This window comes from Numida meleagris, chromosome 1 (genome assembly GCF_002078875.1).
Source record: "Numida meleagris isolate 19003 breed g44 Domestic line chromosome 1, NumMel1.0, whole genome shotgun sequence".
Taxonomy (NCBI): Eukaryota; Metazoa; Chordata; class Aves; order Galliformes; family Numididae; genus Numida; species Numida meleagris.
The window spans coordinates 107,094,229-107,114,657 of NC_034409.1; the positions used below are offsets into that span (position 1 = coordinate 107,094,229).

At 39.7% G+C, this 20,429-nt stretch overlaps 1 long non-coding RNA gene across 3 annotated transcripts; it reads right to left on the minus strand.

Moving 5' to 3' along the window:
• On the minus strand, window positions 810–20,191 carry LOC110403213. Of its 3 annotated transcripts, none has more exons than XR_002441562.1 (7): window positions 20,120–20,191; window positions 18,321–19,744; window positions 18,012–18,233; window positions 8,936–9,056; window positions 8,147–8,291; window positions 7,764–7,902; window positions 810–6,867 (listed from the first exon to the last, which is right to left on the minus strand). It is a non-coding gene; the product is annotated as an uncharacterized LOC110403213 (long non-coding RNA). The 3 variants fall into 3 exon arrangements; XR_002441564.1 differs by having other exon boundaries at window positions 20,077–20,160; XR_002441563.1 differs by lacking the exon at window positions 20,120–20,191 and having other exon boundaries at window positions 19,593–19,704.

Below are 20,429 nucleotides of genomic sequence, written 5' to 3' on the forward strand. Positions count from 1 at the left end.
TGGGGCCTATTCTGAGAGCCTCACCTGGGCTGCAGCCAAAGAGTGCATCCACACATCCTGCTTCAGACTGGGAGACGCAGTCCCACCTGCTCCGTGCTGCAGAGCCTGGGGTCTGTCTGAGTGTCCTTGGAAGCAAGGTTTTTTGTTTACAGTTTTCTGGGAAACTGTACTGCCAAGCACTGACACATCTATGGCTTTTACCTGCCCTTGGGTTGAGGGGCTTTGATTAGTTCAGTTGCAGATTTCAGTGCCTGAATCCTTTTGTGGATCTAGAATCATAGACTCATCTGAGTTGGGAGAGACCCCTAAAAGGCCATCTGGTCCAACTCCCCTGCTATGAACAGGAACACCTACAGCTACATCAGGTTGCTCAGGGCCCCATGCATCCTGACCTTGAGTGTTTCCACAGATGGGGCATCCACCACCTCTCTGGGCAACCTGTGCCAGTGCCTAACCACCTTCCTTGTAAAAAACCTCTTCATTTTATCCAATCTAAATTTCCCCTCTTTCAGTTTGAAACCATTTCCCCTTGTCCTATCACAGTAGACCCTGCTGAAGTGTCTGTGCTCTTCTTTCTTACAGCCCCCCTTTAGATACTGAAAAGCCACTGTCAGCTCTCCCCAGAGCCTTCTCTTCTCCAAGCTGAACAGCCCCAGTTCTCTCAGCCTGTCCCTGTAGAGGAGCTGTTCCATCCCTTGAATCATTTTTGTGGCCCTCCTCTGGACGTGCTCCAGCAGGTCCATGTCTCTCCTGTACTGAGGACTCCCCATCTGGTCGCAGTACTCCAGGTGAGGTCTCACCAGTGCAGAGCAGAGGGGCAGGATCACCTCCCTTGCCCTGCTGGCCATGCTTCTTTGGATGCAGCCCAGGTACTCCATGACTTGGACCGAGGCATAATCACTCTTAATCTGTTGCTGAGATACTGCAGCTGTGAGGAAGGAGTCTGCAACCTTTGGTAAGCAGCATAATCGTAAAGAGGCTATTGCTATCTGCATCGTGACCTTCACGCCTATCACATGTCTAAAGGTTAATAAAGCTTGTGATTGTTTGTTATGGTGAATATCAGACTCAACTTTATTGTTCTAGGCAGTCAGCGTGTGATTGTTTAATCTGGCAAGTTAGGCAACAGATGGAGGACAATATGTTTTAAAGCTGGGATAATAGCAGTAGTCACTCTGTTGTCTTTGCAAAGCTCCATTTAGAAAGAATTTGTAGAAACGTTTAATTATTTTCAAGTCAAGAGACATCAAGTCTGTTCTCAGGGCTTTATTCCACATGAACTACTTCCTGTTTAATTTACTCTGGATTAAACTAAACACTCGCTTACTCTAAATGAGAGCATCTATATGTACATAAATCACAATCAAGAAATAACTGTGTAGAGACAAGTCCTTAGTCCCTCTGTCTGGCCTCCTCTTCCTCCTGCCTGCCATCCTAACTTCCTCTTTCTTTTGATTTGGGTTCAGCTACAGCTGGATCCGTGTGGAGAGATGTCTGTGCTCCCAGGGAGCTCTGCTTAAACTGAAGCAGTTACCATGACTTAGTTCCCAGCAATGCACCAAATATTTCATTCCACTAAATGATACATTACAATTCAAACACCCATTTCATTGGTGAGATGGCAAAAACTGTCAAATAAAATAAACTAGACAAAACCCAACTTGCAATTAGCTTGCAGTTGATTTTAAGCAAGAAATTGATTGTACACCTTCTGTCTGCACAGTGACTGTGGAACTAATTCAGCACACAGCAGCAGTGAAGGAGAGCTCACGAGCAACCATGAAAAGAGCTGTTCTAAGAGAATTCATATTGCTCAAGTGCTTTCATGAAGGTCAGGCCTGAATAAAATTAACATTTATGTTGCCTAGAGAATGGCTGCTCAGCCTCGGAGGTTTTGGTTTGTGAAGTGTAGGGAGGCTGGAAAAGGGCACCAGAAGAGCTTTTCTTTAAGAGGAAGAAGAAGATGGCAAGGGAATTCCAGAGCTGTCTGTTCCCCAATTAAAAATAAACAGATAAATTATGCTAGCAGATAGCCGAGGTGACATAAGAGCAGTCAGTACTGGGTTTATTGAGAACAAATCATGTGACACCAGCCTAATGGATTTTTTCATGGCAAGGTAACCAGCCCTGTCTGTGTCTTCCTCTCCTGTGCATTAGCACAGGCATCATGAAGAAAACCCTCTTCCTACTTTGTTTCACAGCCTTGCAGCGTTCCTTGATCCTATCAGAGAACGGGGCTTAAGCCTTTTCATTTTGTGAGGATATCCTTCTAAAGCTTTGCTTGACGTATACGCAGTAAACCAGGCCAAAGCTTCAGTAGGTTGTGGGGCGTCTTTTCCCCCGTTAGAGACAAGAAGTTTTTCTCCTGTTGTCCATGAAGGGATAGCAGATTTCAACTATGTAACAGCTTTAAAGCTGATACAAAGGAACACTGATTTGTAACTTTCCAAAAGATAAAATAAAAAATCCATCCCTTCATCCAGGCTGCAAACCTCTAAGCTGTGGCGTAACGTTTTTATATGAAAGCAGTGCAGAGCTGTAGTTGGCTTAAACCAATCTGAAATGGCATCTTGCTGAAGGAAGTTTGCCATCCCCTCTTTTGTATTGGCACTGGTGCTCTCATGGTTGAAGAGTAACTGAATCAGCTTAAGGATATCACTTAAAAAAGAAAAAAAAAACAACAACACAACAGAAAGCCAAACCACCACTCCCTTGCTTAGTGTGCAGATAGACTTTAAGCTGGCCTGACTTACCACAAGCTCACTGATGTCAACAGACGGGGGGGTGAGTAGGAAGGAAATCGCCTCTGAAGAAGGTGGTGAAAGGGGCACGGTTACACATGGCAGCAGATGCAGTGGTGAACTCAGCATATGGAATTCCTTGCTGATCTCATACAGCGCAACTGCTCACTTCAAGAACAGTGGCAGACCGTAACAGAACGCACGCTGTATTTCATGTGATCTAGTAAGAATATTATGGTTTCAGGGCTTTAGGGAAGCTTTGCAAAGTGCTGTTGACATGTCCTAGTAATATGAAAGTACATGCCAAAAAAACAGACTGGGGCAAATACTCCTCTTCGAAATGTTACACTTTAAAGCAAGTGCAAAATGGTGAATGATCCAAATTGGAGGATTTTTTGCAAGGAAGAATACTACGCTTCTCATAACTGCTTTCTTAGGAACTGTTAAACTATTTTTGTTAACATTGTTCCTTGGTAAGGATAAGACAAAGCCCTGAATTCAGGCACTTAAATGTGAAGGATTAAACGACATCAATTGTATGTATATCTCATTAGCAAGTCTGTTTATAGCAGCAGAGGGCTTGTAAAAGTGACAGAACACAATGCAAATTATTAAAAAAAAAAAGATCCCATTAGCGCAAGCAATGAATAATAGAGTTATTTCTGTGGTGTTAAGAATACCTCGTTTTACATCTTCATTCTGAAACCTTGGAGAACAAAAAAGGTGTTCTGCATGACTTCCTCAAGCTGAGTCTTGCTCTGCCTCTTGGCAGACACCACCATTTTCCAGGTACATTTTTCCCCACTGCTAGCTGCGCTGCAGGGCACCATCTCCTAGGTCATCATCAAAGGGTTTCTTTGTCAGCCAGGCAAGCTGGCTCCTTCTCCCTCTGCAAAGCTAGAGCCAGTCTGCTCCCACTGATATCCACAATGGTCCCGTGCCAGACCCGCAGCGACGCGTTGCGCTGCTCTCCGGATTCCGGCAGACCCGTGCCAATTTGCCTTATCTGATGTTCTGGCTCCACGAGAACGAGTCCCACATGACTCATGTCCACCTCATGGCCTGATGTGCACGGGAAGGAGTTGCTTTTCAAGCTGGGTCCCGCAAATTCCTTGCTTCTCACAGAGCTATCTACTGGGAAGCACGGAATTAATACGCATTCAAGGCAGAGCTCTGCCCAACTCGCAGCCCATGCCACCTGCGGGGCGGTTCGGAGCACCCAGCCCGCGGGCACCCTCTATGGGCTCTGCTGGAAACAGCACTCGTGCGGATGAGAGTAACTTCAGAACTCTACATTAGATGACAGAGAAGGTTTCACTTTTTAGCTTCCCAAGGCCCTTGTGTGAGTGCGAACGCTGAGTAATAATGAAGTGGAACAGGTACCTAAGCAGCAGTAGGATAAGGCTCTACTGTGCCACTAAGCAGCGCGAGAACAATTGCTTTAAGAGATGATTTTCAAAATAAGTTCCCATTAATAAATGATCACCCTTCTGTGTCTGACCCCACCGTTGATTTTGTCTTCCAAAATACGTTTGATAGGCTCACCTATGTCCTGCCCTTCAAGTGTGGTTCCACAGCTCAAAAGCATGCGTGTTTAAACCTGTCATGGGAAAGCCCTGGTCCTGAATGGGCTTTGTGTAAATTAGCCCTGATACCTGCAACGCAGCAAACTCCAAATCAGGCAGGCATAGGCAACTGCCCAAAGGAGCGAATTGTTGGATAAAGGATTAGAGGCTTTTGGTAAACTATTATAAAAGATCTGCATTTTGGTTGACTAATACTTTCCATTATAAAGGGCTCTTTCTTTGGGAAGCATTAACACCTCTGTTGTTTGTTGCAGACCTTTGATATTTAGCAGGGGAAATCCCAGAGGCTACAGTGGTGCCTATTCATTGCCCAGAGACAAGTGAGTCAGTTTTACCTGTATTGTAGAGAATTAAAAATGTTGGGTCTCTGATTCATGCACAAAGGCAGATTAAAATCAGGTTACCACCCACATCTGTCTGGCCTGCCCCCTCCGCAAAAATGGCTCAACTGCTCTTGAAGCATCAGCTGAATTGCCACAAATTACAGCCAGGCATATTTAATAATACTAAAAGGCGAGCACGAAGATCTCAGCTGCTTGCAGAGCAGAATCTTTCCAGGTGGTAACAAGGTAGATGGCTGTGGGAGGAAATTTTTACTGCCACCATTTTCAATCTGCCTGTATTGGTGACAGGGACCTTACATTGCTTTTCGTTCTCTTGCCGAGATGGCCTAACGTTGCAGACAGCTTGCTCTAGGTTGTTAGACTGAAGCAGCAATGAGCACTGCTCTCTGAACACGGGCACACGCTGTCAGAGACATGACTTCAGGCTCTCTCCTACAGGCAGCCCCTCTCCCATTCATAGTGGGAATGTCACCAATGGCATAGAGCCTTCTGCTGGCTCTCCCTCCACACTTTGGGACAGCGAGTGCAGCAGGAACTGCACCCAGCTCCCTCAGAGCATGAGGAAGTAGAAGGAACAGTTCGTGTACGAGTGTAACAAGTCCTATTCTGACACCACCACCTCACCCCCTCCGACCAGCCTACGTGGGAGCCTGTGCTCTTCCAGCTGTGTGGTTGAGATGGAAGGAGTCATCGTCCCTTCCTCCAGCCCAGCACACGGGCCTAGCCTGTCCTCATAGTCCTCACATGCAACAGGTGAGGGCAGTTAGGGGTCAGTTCAGCAGAGAGAGTTTTCTATGGAAGATGCACGGTGCAAATCCTCCCAGATAAAACTGTCCCAGAATCCTTGGCTGCTTTGTAGTTACATGGCAAACTCACTTCTTGATTTTTGTTCTTTCAAACTATTTCCAGTCTGTTTGATACTCTGTTCTTGTTGGCTGGGATCTCACCCAGGTGCAGGTTTGTTCAGGTAAGGAAACGAGCATTCAGTAAGCCATGGTAATCACACCACCATCCACCATGTTTTGAAGGGTCTTGCCATGAAAGTTCCTGTTTCCAGGCAGCAGAGCAATCCACTCCCAGAAATTACCTCTGGCTCTTCAAGGGACGCTGGCTTGTAGTAACTAATACACTTGCAGGTGACTGAATGCTACTTCCTCATGTGTACATGTCTTACAGTTGTAACTTGGAGAGCTCATTCATTTCTTGTAAAAAAGGTTTTGAACACCGCATTTCAATTTTACTTTGACGAAAGAGAGCTGTCTTTTTGTCTATGCCTTTTATACAATAATCAAATGAATAATTTGCCAAGTGCTTTTCCTGGCAGTTCAGAACAACAGTGGCTATGTGGAATGATTGATGGAAATACAGTTAGGCACTTTTAGCTACACTGCCAGTATCATTAAGTTGCTTTCTCGTATTGTACCCGCAGCAGCCAACCAGTAACTACAAAATTTCAGTTACAGCAAATGGTACATAAATCCTAGGTTCAACTCTATGAACATCTTTAACCGAGGACTTACTTGTTATCAGAAGCCTGACCTAAACCTGGGACTGCATTATGTACTGCTAAATTTAAACTCATGTGACCCTCACCATCTTTGTTATATCTAAGGGAACAGAGAATAGAATATTCTGAAAATACAAGTTACAGACATAGTATTTATGAAGGAAAATAAGAATAACCTCTCATTAGATTGCCAAAATTGAAAATGTCAGCAATTAAAAGATGAATCAGACTGCTATTTATTATACTGTATTGAAACCAAAAATACTCAATGTAAAGAGAACTGACTGCAGCAGGGTTCCAATCAGTAGTCCTCATCAAATACACAACTGAACAGAAAATAAGAGACACCTATTTGTAGTTACATTTTGTTTGCTGAATTTTCTTGTGCCAAAATGGAAAGTACAGCTTGTTTGTACTATAGAAGCTGTTGATATATTTATGCACAGCTTCTTTCCTCAATAGATAGAACAAAAAGGTCAATAAATGTTCTTTCAACAATAGAATTGCAAGAATTTCCCAGTAGTAAAAGCTATAAAAACAAGAAGACTTAAGCCATCTTTACACTAGGATTTCCATAATGACAGCAAAATCTAAGAAGTGAATTGTTTCACAACGTTTCACAGGCTGCCTAAAGGCAGACCAAGCTTATGACAGCCTTTAATTCAATATCTGAATCTCTTATACAAAACCTAAAAAGAAAAAAATAAGAGTTACTTTGTGATCTGAACAAGAATCAGTTGGTAACATACCTGAAACGAGAATGACTGCTGAGTTTATGTGCTTTTCAGAGATGTAGGGTCAGTGTATAACTCCAGGAGAAGTATTTCTGAGAGATGTGGCACTTATATTTCAGAATACCATTACTCTTGGAAAGAAACACTGTTGGAGTCATTTAATCCTTTGTTGAAAGGGGGAAAACCACACTATCTAGTTAAAAAACCTTTTTGAAGTTAGCTTCCTAAAAAGTTTAAAATGTACATTTTTTAGGCAAACTTATCTGATTAAGGAACCCCAGCGAACATGTAAATTTTTGCATGGCCTTCAGCACTGAAGATATATCTTCAATACCAGCGTGACAAATAGCTTCCACTAAAATATATTCAGTTTACAAAATAGCATTGATCATAACTTGGAGAGTACAAACAGCCAAGAAGTGTGCGCAAACTATTACAGCTAAAGCTGTATTTTTAATGTAAAGCTCTATTTTTATTTTTAATTAGACTCACCTGACTAAAAGTGATGTAACCTTTACACACTTGATAGTTTCTCTATTTTCAGGTTACATACTGGGTCTAAGGGTAAAGTACTAACATGAGGAGGGAGGTAATATTGGATGTTAATCCAGTGTTTTGAGTTTCAGATTAGGATTGGCATGTTCTTAAAAATATATATATATTTATAGGTAAGGATGAATCAGGTATTTGCGTAAGGCTTGCAAAAGTCCTAGAAATATGTGCAAACAATTACCTGATTTGATGGAAAAATGAAAGATTTCTTTCATTCATATGAAACCAAACACATGCAAATGTGAAGATTAAGGATCATTTATAGCAATATATTTTATTCTGCTATTTAATATACTCACCACATGTGCTCTCTTGTAGTGCTGTCTCAGAGTTCGTAAAGTCCATGAAGTAAAACCACATCCTTCAACATCACAGCTGTAGGCATCTGAATCACTGTGTGTTTCAACATGTTTATGCAGATCACAGGCATTCTTAAAACTCAAAACAAGGTAAAACAAATAACAGATAGGATAGTACAGAGAAGTAGTCTTGCGGTTAATGTTTAGGACTGGGAGGTGGTAATTTTTGGCTCTGAAAATGACAAGTGAAAGCGGAATATGTGTAAATCATTTCTGTTCTCTAACTCAGTTTTTCCACCTGCGAAAAGGGGATAATACAGACACCTCTTTGATGTGCTTTCTATTTCATTTTCCATTCCCTCTTTCTTCCCACACATCCATACCTTGCCTGGATCTAGGAGATTTTTTCACAACCATGTTGAATGGCATCATCTTCTTTTTCTGTTCACACAGAAAATTCTCATCCATTATCTAGCAGTTGTTTCATTATTTTGGGGCTAGAAATTCAGATTATTTCCTTCTGTTCACCTATGATGTGAACACAAAAGTACTTAAATATGTGTTCACTTTATCCCACTCTCAGCATACAAAGACTAGACCTCTCATTTTCTCTGGCAAAGGTTATACATAAAAAGTTACACATATGCTTACACGTGCAATCTGGTCTATCACATCACAATGCTACTTTTTTGTCTGCTTGGTTTTAATTTCTCTGCTCTTTGACATCATACTGTGAAAGCAGAAAAGATGCCATCATAGAAAAATCAGCAACCAAGACTTTAGATGTTATAGTGAACCTGTGGCAGAAAAATCATTCCAAAGAGAAGATTGAAACTCTGAACAAACGGACAACAATCATTTGGAATGGCAAAACCCACAGTTTCAGGCACTACTGCTGCACATCTCAAATTGTCCTGATGAGCATTTTATAGTACACAAAGTTTTGCCAAGAAAAGTCACTTTTAACACATCAATCCTACTTCACTAGAAATTCATGAACTACAGCATTTCAGCATATGAAGGCAGATGAACAGCAGATAAATCTATTAGATTTCTTAATGGAACAGCTGACTATTTTAGCAGTTGAAAAGTTTCCTTATCTTTATTAACTCCTATCTAAGACGCTAACTCAGGGTTCTGTTCATATAGCTACAAGCCTTACATTTTCTTACCTGCTGTCACAGAGCTGACAATGGAAAGGATTTTCATTACAGTCTCAGAATCTGATGTGTGTTTCCAGTGAGAAGGCACTTGTGCATACCGTATTACGAATTGGACATGCAACAGAGTTAACTGCAGAAAGAAAGATACTTTCAGTTCTGCAACACAACTTCATCAGGATACTCTGTCCATATGACAAAAAAATAAAATAAAATAAAAGCTCATATTAAAAATAACATTATAGTAAATTGGGAATCAAACGTACACAGAAAGAAATGAGGTAAAATTTGAATGCAAATACAGTAAAGAGAGTAGTCAAATAACAGTCAGTCTTATAATCTTTTATATGCATGTATAATCTGATGATGTTTCAAGTTACTTTCCAAAAAGGTAAGGGAAAAAGACGTAGAGGATCGCATTTCACTCTCTAGGCTCTAACAAAAGGATGATTATAGTCTTGCCTTTAGCACTTTGGGAGAATTCCTAAAAGGTGCGTGTTGTCTGCAGGCCTTCTGACAGACAAGCACTGGCAAATCTACTTTTAATGTTTAAGGTATTACCACTCTTTCAGAAGGTGGCAGAAGGAGTATGTCTGTCCTCCGCCTCCCCATTTCACATTCGGATATTTTTGCTTAAGGCGTAATAATGGTAGGTGGTTGCTAAGCTGACAGACTTTGAACTGCACTGGCTGAGGCACAGGTTGGCTCTGCTGACTCTGGAACAGGGGAGAACCTCTGGCAGGTTGGCAGGCAGAACTGTAACATCTTAAGCTGAACAAGTGCTTGCTTTGCTGCAAGTGAATCAGCAACCTGATGAATGTAGTAGGAAGAGTCTCAGCAAAGAAGTTTGGGATTTAGATAAAATCTGTTATATGTAAGACCCTGAAACATTGCCTTATTTTATAATCAGATCAGTGCTTACCAGGTGGCGAGTGAAAAACATGCAGTTGAAGTGGTCATGTAAAAAATGAAGTACTTGTTCTAACTACTCTGGAATTATTCCTTGCATAGACACTTTTCCTCATCGTTTGTCTTAAAATTGGAAAAATGATTTTTTTTTTCCTTCCTAATATAAGTAGCTTCTTTTGTAAAATTAGTCTGGAATAACTTAGTATTTAAAACTGAACCAGTGATGTTCAACAATCTCTTGAAATGGGAGTATCCAACAGTTTACCTAGTTGTCTGGCATGTAAATGTTTCCATGTAGGGAGCAATTTCGGAATACCTGCAGCACTTGCATTCGCATAACAACTTATTTCACACTAATTTCTTATAGGTAGGCAAAGCCTTTTAAAGGAAATTTCAATAATTATCTATTACCAGAAAGCTATTATGAAATATGCTGGTGTAAGAATCTGAAAATGTCATGTCTGCACTGGCAATCTGCACTGGCATATGTATGCTGCCGGAATTTGTAAAGAAAGCTGAATCATGAACTGGGAAAGTAACTGGCTCTAATGTCTGAAGGGATTTAGGTTGTGCCTAAGCAGCTGGATCGAGAATTACTTCACAGCTTCCTCAGCCAAGTTCACGTTGTAGCTGGTTCACAGTGGCTTACTGGGACATGACACAGTAACACCTCACCCTTCTTCCTAGGTCTAGCAACCCTGTGATTTTCCCTGGCTGTGCAAGCAGAACGCAGTCTGAGTTACCAGGGAACGAGGCCAGCCAGGCTCCTTGCACAGTTCACAAAGGTTTAGATATAGCCAGAGGGACCAGAAACAAACAGTTCTATTAATCACGCGCTTTATTTTCTATATCAACTCTATTTTAAAATGTTATGCTTTAATTTTTTTAAAAACTCAGCGTATTTCAACTGCTTCATTAGCTAGTAAAAAATAATAAAAAGTATTTATTTCCAATTTCTATCCAAAGGAATAAAACTAGTATGATAAAGAAAAATCACTCTATTTTAGAACATAGAATATAAAAATTAAGATATTTTATATCAGATGCACGTCAAGTATAAAAGCATTTAAATACAAACATGCTTAGTCCTGGTAGCTCACAGTAAGCACCAAATTAAATGCATAGTTGTTAAACATCAATGCGTTGATTTGCAGACAGTGAAAAACTATGTTTTCTTTACGAACACAGCTAGAAAGTAGAATCTACTGCGACTGAACAAGTCTGCACAAAGCTATTTGTATGTTTATACAACCTAAATAACTGGTACCCAGGTCTGTCTACATGGTTCAAATATTCCTGTTCCAAAGCAAAGACCCACCCACCTTTCGGCTTCTGCATTTCCTGTATGTCCAAGAGCAATATCACATGTTTCCTTGTGCTTAGATGCTGGAGGATTCTTTCCCAGCAAGTCATAGGTGTTGTAGTATAACTTGTGAGAGTAATTTGGGGACCTCGGGGAGATTGTGGTTAGGTCAGTGAAGGACTGTTCCATTTGAGTGAAGCTGATTATGTGCTGCAAAGTGAGCAGAGTTGCAGCCCAAGCAAAGACACTGCTTTGGCTTCAACCATTCTGCCAGTCATGAAAGCAAGTAACCAAAGATGCAAATGAAGAATAAGCATCTGCTCAGGGAGCTACTGCAAAACAGAAAAGCCCACATTGAAAAGCCCCTTAAGCTTCTTAATCAGAAGGCATGGAGAAGGGAGTTCCTATGCTTCAGAGGGACTAGCAAATTCTTACTTTCCATTGTTTGTAACTCAGTTGCCCTAGTTCTGTCTATTAATTTTCTTACTTGATATAACAATACCTTAGTAACTGTAGTTTATCAAAAGCTCTTCTGTATAAGGTAACCTTGAGAAAACCATGATTTTTTTTAAAAAGCTCTCACTTACCATGTTCCCTCATGTGATCACGTAGCAGCCTGTCATTGGCAAAATGCTTGTGACAGTTCTGGCAAACAAATATTTGCTCTGAATTTAAACATGTAGAAATCGTTTAGTGGCAATACAAATACCTTACAAAAGGTATATTAATTAATAACCTATAGCTGTCAGTTTGGTGAATAAACTAATACCACACCGAGACTCATTATCAATATTTTTCAGAAGAAAACTTAGTTGAGGCTTAATGAAAAGGATTGTTTGCCAGTAGCTTAATTTCATTTTCAAACAGATAACAATCTGTTCAAAATACTAACAGCTTGAAATGTGAGTCAATTCTTCTTCAATTGCCTAGAGTACTTTTACTTTCCATCATCAAAGTACCCACAATTTCTAAACGTATTCCAAGTATTTAAAATCAGAAAAAAAAAAAAACAGCTACCTCTCCCTTTCTCATTAGCACACAGCAAAGTATGCCAATCAATAGACAGCTGATAGAGGTAGTGAGTGTTCTGGTGAAGAAAATACTTGCTGAAAAAAAAGGAAAGCTGAAGAGAAAAAGATATCTTTTGATCTGAAAGTAGTTAAAAGCCTATTGGGATTGCTTGCAGAGATTTTGTAATCCCAAGCCTAGCTCTAGTGGAGGTTCTCACTTCAATAATCTCCAAAAATGTAGGACATGCTACAACTTTTTCTTGCATGTGAGTTTGTAAGAGATCCCATAGCTTGTGTTTCCTTTTAAATATTCCTAAGCAGTCTAACAGAAACAAACAAAATAGCTGCACAAGAGTACCATACTGTTTATTACACAGAGATAACAAAAGTTATTACATATTTATGCTTTACTGTTACTTTTTTAGAAACCCAAAGTAAAGCCTTTCCTGGAAAATAAGATCGGAGTGTTAGAAACATCATGTGACACTTAACCTCGCAACTATCTGTGCCAACGTCCTATTACTTGTCAGTATTCAGAATTGACTTCAAGATATGTTAGATATGTTGTCTGTGTTTCCTTCTTATGAAAATTTTAGTTGTGAATTTGCAAAGGGCATGCTTTATACTTTTCACTCTCATGTGTCAAAGTTTTTTACTCCACCCAGATATAGTAGAACAATAAAATTCATTACTATTTCTGGTACTTCTCCATCAGAGAAACAGGAGAATAAGATAGGGTAGTGAATATATGTCAAAGAACTCTGCTTACTGACCTCTTTTTTTTTTTTTTTTATCTCCACATTTTCTATCTTTACATACACATTTACATAGTGGTTAACCATAAGCAATCAGCTATCCACTAAACAATCCTTGTCTATAAAAAGCTATATCCTCAGATCTCTTGAATTCAGGATCGGTCTGGACATAGACCAGCATAATCCTACAATGCTGGCTGTTGACGTGTGACATGGGCTTAGCAGGTTGATGTGTTAGTATAAATGAAGCTCAAGAAGTACTTTCAGCAGAAAACTTCCGATAGATGTGAAGGAATACCCTACCACATCACATAAGGAGAAGCAGCCACAAGACTCTCATCAACCTAGCAAAGACAACAGCCATGCAGAAAACTGCTTTTTTAGGGAGGTGAAATAATAGCCTGGACACAGAGACTTGAGAGCAAGAGACTAAATTCAAATTGAGGAACGAGAAGTGAGAAAACATGAAATATTCTTTTGTGGATAATGCATGAAAATGGTAATCAAGTGAGTCAAACTCAAGGATAGGTTGCTTATCAGGCTACTAGAGTGAGTTCCCCTGCTAAAAAATTGCATCTGTTGTCAGTTGATCTCAGTATAGAAAGGAAACAAACTGATGTTGCCTTACATCCACTGACTGGATTTTGCCATCATTGCAATGAATGCTTAATTCAAAATGTAACTTTAACCTATAAATTGAAAATACTTACATCTGGGGGGATCACAAAGAGGATTCCAATCAGATCTGGACTTTGTTGACACACATTACAACACACAGCAAACAGTCCAGTTTAAAGCAAATACAGAATGAAATCTGTTCCAGGACCAGAGTCCAACAAATTGTCTCATTATTCTTCAGCACGAAGTCTTCTTGAGAGGTTCTGCTCACCTCATAGATCTGAATGAATGGCACGTACATCAAATCGCAGTCCATACTTCAGGACTTACTCAAACAATAAAAGCATCTGCTATGAAAGACTGTCAACGGAATGCAGCTTCTACAACAGAGCCAAGGGCAGGACATCAGCTTTGAAGCCACGACAGTAATTTTAACACAAGAGGTAGCTAGCAACACAGACAACATAATAAAAATACTCTCTCACCACAGTGTTGAGAAAAACTAGAATGGCAACAGGTGTGCTTCTCTTGATTTAAAGGAAAGAGATGATGGAAAGCAGTGAGTAAGCTCACCATCAAAGATTAACGTGAGGGAAATATTCATGGTCCTTACTGGTAGGATACAAATGAAAAGTCTGTTTGAATGGTACAAACCAAGACTCACAGGATCAATTATGGAGAAACCCAGCCTTCTTCAGTGATGGCCCTTCTCAACTTCAACTAACTGGCAGCTTTCAGTCCCATGGGTGATGAACTATTCTACTTAAACCATAGATTCTATGTAACAAAAGTGTTTCCACAACTATTTAAGGTAGCTGAAAAAATATCTGAAGATCTCACAAGTTCCTCTGTAATATTTACTACTAAGTTAACGATAAATGCTACAGATAAAGTTTTTTCAAAATTAAATATATTTTTTAAATGAACTGCCTTTCCAGTGATAATAAACAGCTTTCTTCTGAACTCTAACAGTTTTTTCCTCAGTAGCATAAGCATGATGAACAACATGTTGATAGAATCACTCTGGGTTATTGAAAATAACCTAAAAAAACAACAACAGGAAGCGTTGAGAAAGCAAGAGAGTTTTGGCAGGAAATCAACTGACAGGAGCACAGCATTAAGTGTTTTCAGAAACCAAAGAGACACCAGTATATATTCCAGTAACATTTAATTAACTCACCCCAATCCCAAGAAAATTACATCAATTACAAAAATGTAGAACATTCTGCAATATCCCACACAAACCAGGCCCTGAATTTGGACCTACCATCCAGTAGCTGAAGTCTGTCTAGACTAATTGAGGGAATGCTACCCATTCTTTGGGGAGAACATGTTTAGACACTTCTTTCTTTGGTTTATTTTCATCTTCTCCCCTTCCTTCACTTCTGCCTGCTCCTGCTCACCAGAAAGCTATGAGAGCAACAGAAAGAGGAAGGCCACACAATTATTAGACTGCGTTAGATGCTAGAGACACAGCACTTCACCAGGCAGTAGTTACATGACAAGGGGGACTAAGCCTTAAATAGCCTCTGCCTCACTCCCCAAAAATCCACAGCTGTAGTGAAAGTATGCTGGGTACTGCACCTTCTTCCAGTTACATAGGGTGTCGGTCAACTGCATGCTGTCATCAGTGGCAATTTAAAGTAACTCTCTAATTTCCTACTAATTTAGCCCCTTAACCTCTGCTGCACTAGCCCAGTTTTTTTTAAAGCAACACACTGAACTGGGACAAGGAATGGATCTGGCTTTAAAGAGAATCTGTTTCATCAGAATTGATCTGGCTTTAAACACTGGGCAGAGAAAATGGGAAACAAATGAAATTCCTTAGGCTGATACTGCCACTGCAGATAATGTGTAGTTGATTCAAATCTAAACAGTTTTATCTTTCCAAGATGACTACATAAATTAAGAAAACTATTTATTATCCTTGTAATCATCCTAATCTTAGGAGAGTCTATTAAACTAAGCTTTTAAAAGCACCCTTTGTGCAGAACAGAGCATTCACACAAGGGATTGATGCAAGCAAACTGCTGCATTTTTAATTCCTACTCCAATCTATTTCACAATAACTCCCTGAGGAAGGCAAGCTCTTATTTCCTCTGAAGGGCTCGAAACCTGATCTGAGACATCCAAGGTCCTGTGTATATCAAAATGTGCAGGCATATTATGGTGAATCAACTAAACATATGGACCTAAACAATAATGGAAAGAAAGCCTCTTCACTCCTCATTAGAGTAACCATGTAGAGGTTATATCTGCTTTTATTTTTTGGCACCGTCTCTTTAAATCTTTCACCCAAATTTTCTTGAATAGTTCTTTATATATAAATAGGAGATAAGTTTGGAGGGCTATTGCTTGAGTTGGTAGTTTTACCTTTGGAGAAATGAAATCTAACACAGTAGGAGGCACAAAAAGAGTCAGGGAAAGCTGTATAGGTGGTTTTCAAAGAGAATTATATTCATAACTGTGGGAACATATTTGCAGGAGGGTGGGAAATGTAAGCAGGTTTCCCTGCCCTCACAGTCCTCTTTCTCAGTGTGCCCTACCCTGCTTGCTGGGTCTTGTCTAGCAGGCCTACTAAGTTGGGAAACATTCCTTCAATCAATAAAATTCACAACAAAGTTTGAACTTAAAAAAAAAAAAGTGTAAAACTATTTAGCAAAATGCTACGGACTAAAGGATTCCATCAGCCAAAACTGCCCTTTAACAGAAATGAAAAACAGAACATGAAATCAATTAACGTGAAGATTTTACTTTCTTAAGTGTATTTTTCAGAAGACTGTACTTACTGATGCAGCGAAATCAGTTTCCTGAGGGCTTTGAAGTTTTCCTTCATTTTTTTTTAAATGTATGGATTGATCATTGCACTGTGACAATAAAGGCTGGTTGGTATTCATTAAAAAGCATTAATACCTTAAAATCACCACTGTAAGAAATACAGTTCCTACCAGCTATAACGGAAATTAGATTTGTTTGTCACAGCATTTTGTAATCAAAGTATGCAAACCATCCAAAAGCTATCGTAAATAATGCTCTGTATGTATAATGCTTTGGCTTACAGCTTTAAAAAGAAAAGAATGAGGGTATTTCCATGCTTAATCCAATAGTGAATAAAAGGCTAATTGCAGAGAATTTCTCACAGATCAACCTAAGAACAGAATCACCTCTCTATAAACTTCACCCACAGATTTCTTTTTATGTCATTCCTATGTAAAGTAAAAATAATGAAAGAAATTAAAGCATTTTTGGGTCTAGCTATACAAAATGCAAAGCAAAAAGAGACAAATGGATCTTTCTGGATATTCTGCTCAATAACAACACACAGATGAACAGACACTCACCCTCTATATATGCTATACCATAAATAATCTGCAAGCTGAAACACTAAGAGGAAACCAGAAATAACTTCAGAGTTAGTAAACAGAAGATTAGCAAAGCAAAGCATGAGCTATAATCACCATCAGGAAACAAGAATAATTTCACTCTGTTGTTGCAGTATATTTATTCAAACATTACACTTATTTTAGTTCAACAGTGTCTAAGTGAGGGATACAATACATATATAAAGCAGCACCAGTCTGATGTTCTCTTGCATGGACATTTTTTCATTCATATTAGTGTTTGTTTATAACATCAGAAAGCATAGTTTACGTCATTAATTTTATCACAACTTTGATAAAAAAAAGTCATAGATAATAGAATAATAGGATCTACAGATGCTGACAGTGACAAGGAAAGTGCTTCCCTATAATGTCGTATCAGTGTGGGGCCATTTTTGATCAGGAGCGAACACCTCTAAGAAAGAGAAAGAAAATTATATAGGCAGCACTATGTTAACATTCTAAAAAAAAAATAAATAGAGATTAACAGCTGCTAATCATCTTGGTTCACATGATAAAAAAAAAGCACTATAGAAACGGAATGGATAATCATTTCTGATACAGAATACCAACAATTGGTCAAGATAAAACCATTTTAGCTGGAATCACTTGGGACCAAATTTGAACATGAGACTTACATGAGCAGCCTATTGCAAATGTCTGATTTCTGTCCCAGGGAAAAAAAAAACAACAACATTTCTAATTGACCATGGAAGCACCTAATATTCTGTCATTTTTTTTTTTTTTAGACTAACAACAAGCACTCTGGATCTCTCTATAAGCTACCAAATTCATTAATTTATCATTCAGTGGGCTTTACTACAGTTTTGTGTGTATGCTCTTAAAACGCAATAAAAGTTGCATCTTTGTCAAAAAGATCATTTTAGTCACCAAAAAGAGAAATAAATCTTGGAGATGTAGATGCTATATAATACCTTGCTTATGTTTTCATTAAGGCTACCATAATAATTCCCATATGTAACTTAAGAGGATAGTGGGAAACGCACATTTGTAAATTTGAGCAAAAAATTCAAATAGTCAAATCCACAGAATGCTAAGGTAAAATTAGGAAAGAAGAAAGAAATTAGTATTATCTCAACATGTTCCACTTACATCGCAGTTCTCCCAATTGCAAACAAACGCCACCAAGGTGCTTGGCAACTGATGCCAGCTCCAGCTGCCCAGCAGACATGCTCGCAAATCACTGTGCCATGCCCGTAACCAAGACCCTCTGCATTTCAGTTTGGTGTGGTAACTGGAAATTCACATGTGTGATCAGCTCTCTGGGTCCTTTTGCCCCAAATTCACCATTTCTTCACCAACACCAGTACTGCTCTAAACACAAGAGAGGAACATTTTACAAAAAATTCCATGAAATCTGCAACGCTGTGCCACAACAGTGGCAAAACTAATAGCACTTACATTTGTAATAGCCCCATGATCCGTAGGTTAGCTTAGCAGAGAAACCGATCGTTTCTATCTACTGATTACGAGGCAGGTAAAACTTGCAAATCTCAGTGGCAAACAGATTTGGCACAGTCTCAAAATCATAGCAACAGTAGAGCGCTTTGTACCTTAAAGAACTCATTACAGAACAGTACTTCATAGATTCAACAAGAAAATGCTGTAAAAGTTAGTATTTTTCTTAGGTATATATTAAGATACTCTTGGGATTTGGTCACACAAACGTTGTTAATGTTGGTTCAATTCTGTATTTTTCACTTTTAATTAAAACTCATTCACCTTTAATTAAAATGTCTACACCTGTAATTACACTTGATTATAGTGTTAAGAATAAAGGGCAGGATACACAAGAGCCAAAATAGTTACATTTAAAAGCCTAGTATATTATTGCCATTACATCCACAGGGACTGCCTATAATTTTCTGCAGAATTAGATTTTTTTTTGTTTTCCTTTTAAGTACACTTAGTACCATTAGAAAGATGTAGACTACAACACCAGTCATATAAAACAGCACTTGTGTCTGTAACCAAATAAGGCAAACACCACACAATCAATCAAGTTTCCATTTTTTCTATAATGATTTGTACACACGCTACTTTTAACTTGGAATTCTTAAGCACCAGGTCAGTTACCTAAAAGGGAAGCACTGTGCCATTCAAAAACAAATTTCCAAAATCTGTGTTAGACAATTGCACCTGCTGAGAACCTAACACTACGAAAATCCTCAGTTCTCATGACATCACCTTTCCAGTCTCTTTCCATTTTATGAACAATTATTAAAAAAAAAAAAAAAATCTAAGGCAAGGACAAAGGTGAACGGTTTAAAAGGGGAGAGATTTAGGTTAGATGTCGGGGAAATTATTTCCCCAGAGGGAAGTGAGGTGCTGGCACAGGCTGCCCAGAGAAGCTGTGGTGCCCCATCCCTGGAGGCGCTCAAGGCCAGGTTGGATGGGGCCCTGGGCAGCCTGAACTGGTGGGGGGCAGCCCTGCCCACGACAGGGGTTGAGGCTGGGTGGGCTTTGAGCTCCCTTCCAACCCAAAACCTTCTGTGATTAAGACAATCAGATTAAAAGTAAAAAGCAAGTGGAAACCCTCATCTGAGTGCTTCATGCAGCTGCACACCAGCAAAGCTACAAAGGTCTGCAGTGCATGTAATTGACATCAGCTACACTCAGAAGTAATCTTCAAATCTGCAATGTAGTATGTGTGACAGATGGGACACAAGTGACCTGCTGCTTCCAGGGGGCTACATATACTCTTCCAAGTATTTTGCAATGTGATCACAAAAGTCCTCCACGTGTCTTCCTACACAGAAGCATTCTTCCCATTCACATAGTAATACCAACTCAGAGTTCTTCAATTTGCTTCCAGGAACCCTCACCTAAAATTTTTAAAAGAACATAAGCTTTAGTTGTAGTACATTTTTGTAAATTTCCATTGTAAAAACAGAAGATTATGGGCTCCTGAATTATAAACTTTTTTTTTTAAATTACTGGATATTTTAAGAACCTATGGTCACAGCTGGCAGACATTTACACCTTGCCAGAAGCCACAAGCTGTCACATTTTCATTACAACCATCCAGTAACAGCCCTACAATCACCATCCCAAACAACTGCGACTGTAATTTAATTCCACAGCAGTGCTGAGGAACACCTTTCCATGTGGAATACCAGAAAGACACGACCAAAAGTGCAATTTCAGTCACTTTAACCTGACACAAGAGAACGATTGGCCCTAAACCCCTGTAGGCGAACCTGCCCCTCTGCGCCCCGCTCGCGGCCGGGGCAACCCCTCGCCACTCCGCCTGACCAACGGCCGAGCGCGCGTGACAATCGAGTGCGCCTGCGCAGCAACCGCCCCCCATTTTGGCGGCAGGCTTGCGTCCCCTCAGCGAGTGAGCGCTTCTTTGAGGGAAGGCGATGTGTATAGCGTATGATTACAACAGCTGTCCCTTCGATAGAAATGCTCTAGCTGATTGAATTATCCTGTAACACCACTCTTTTCCGAAGCTTCCGCCAGAAACGCCTCATATCTATTTCTCTTCAACCCACTCCTTACCTAACA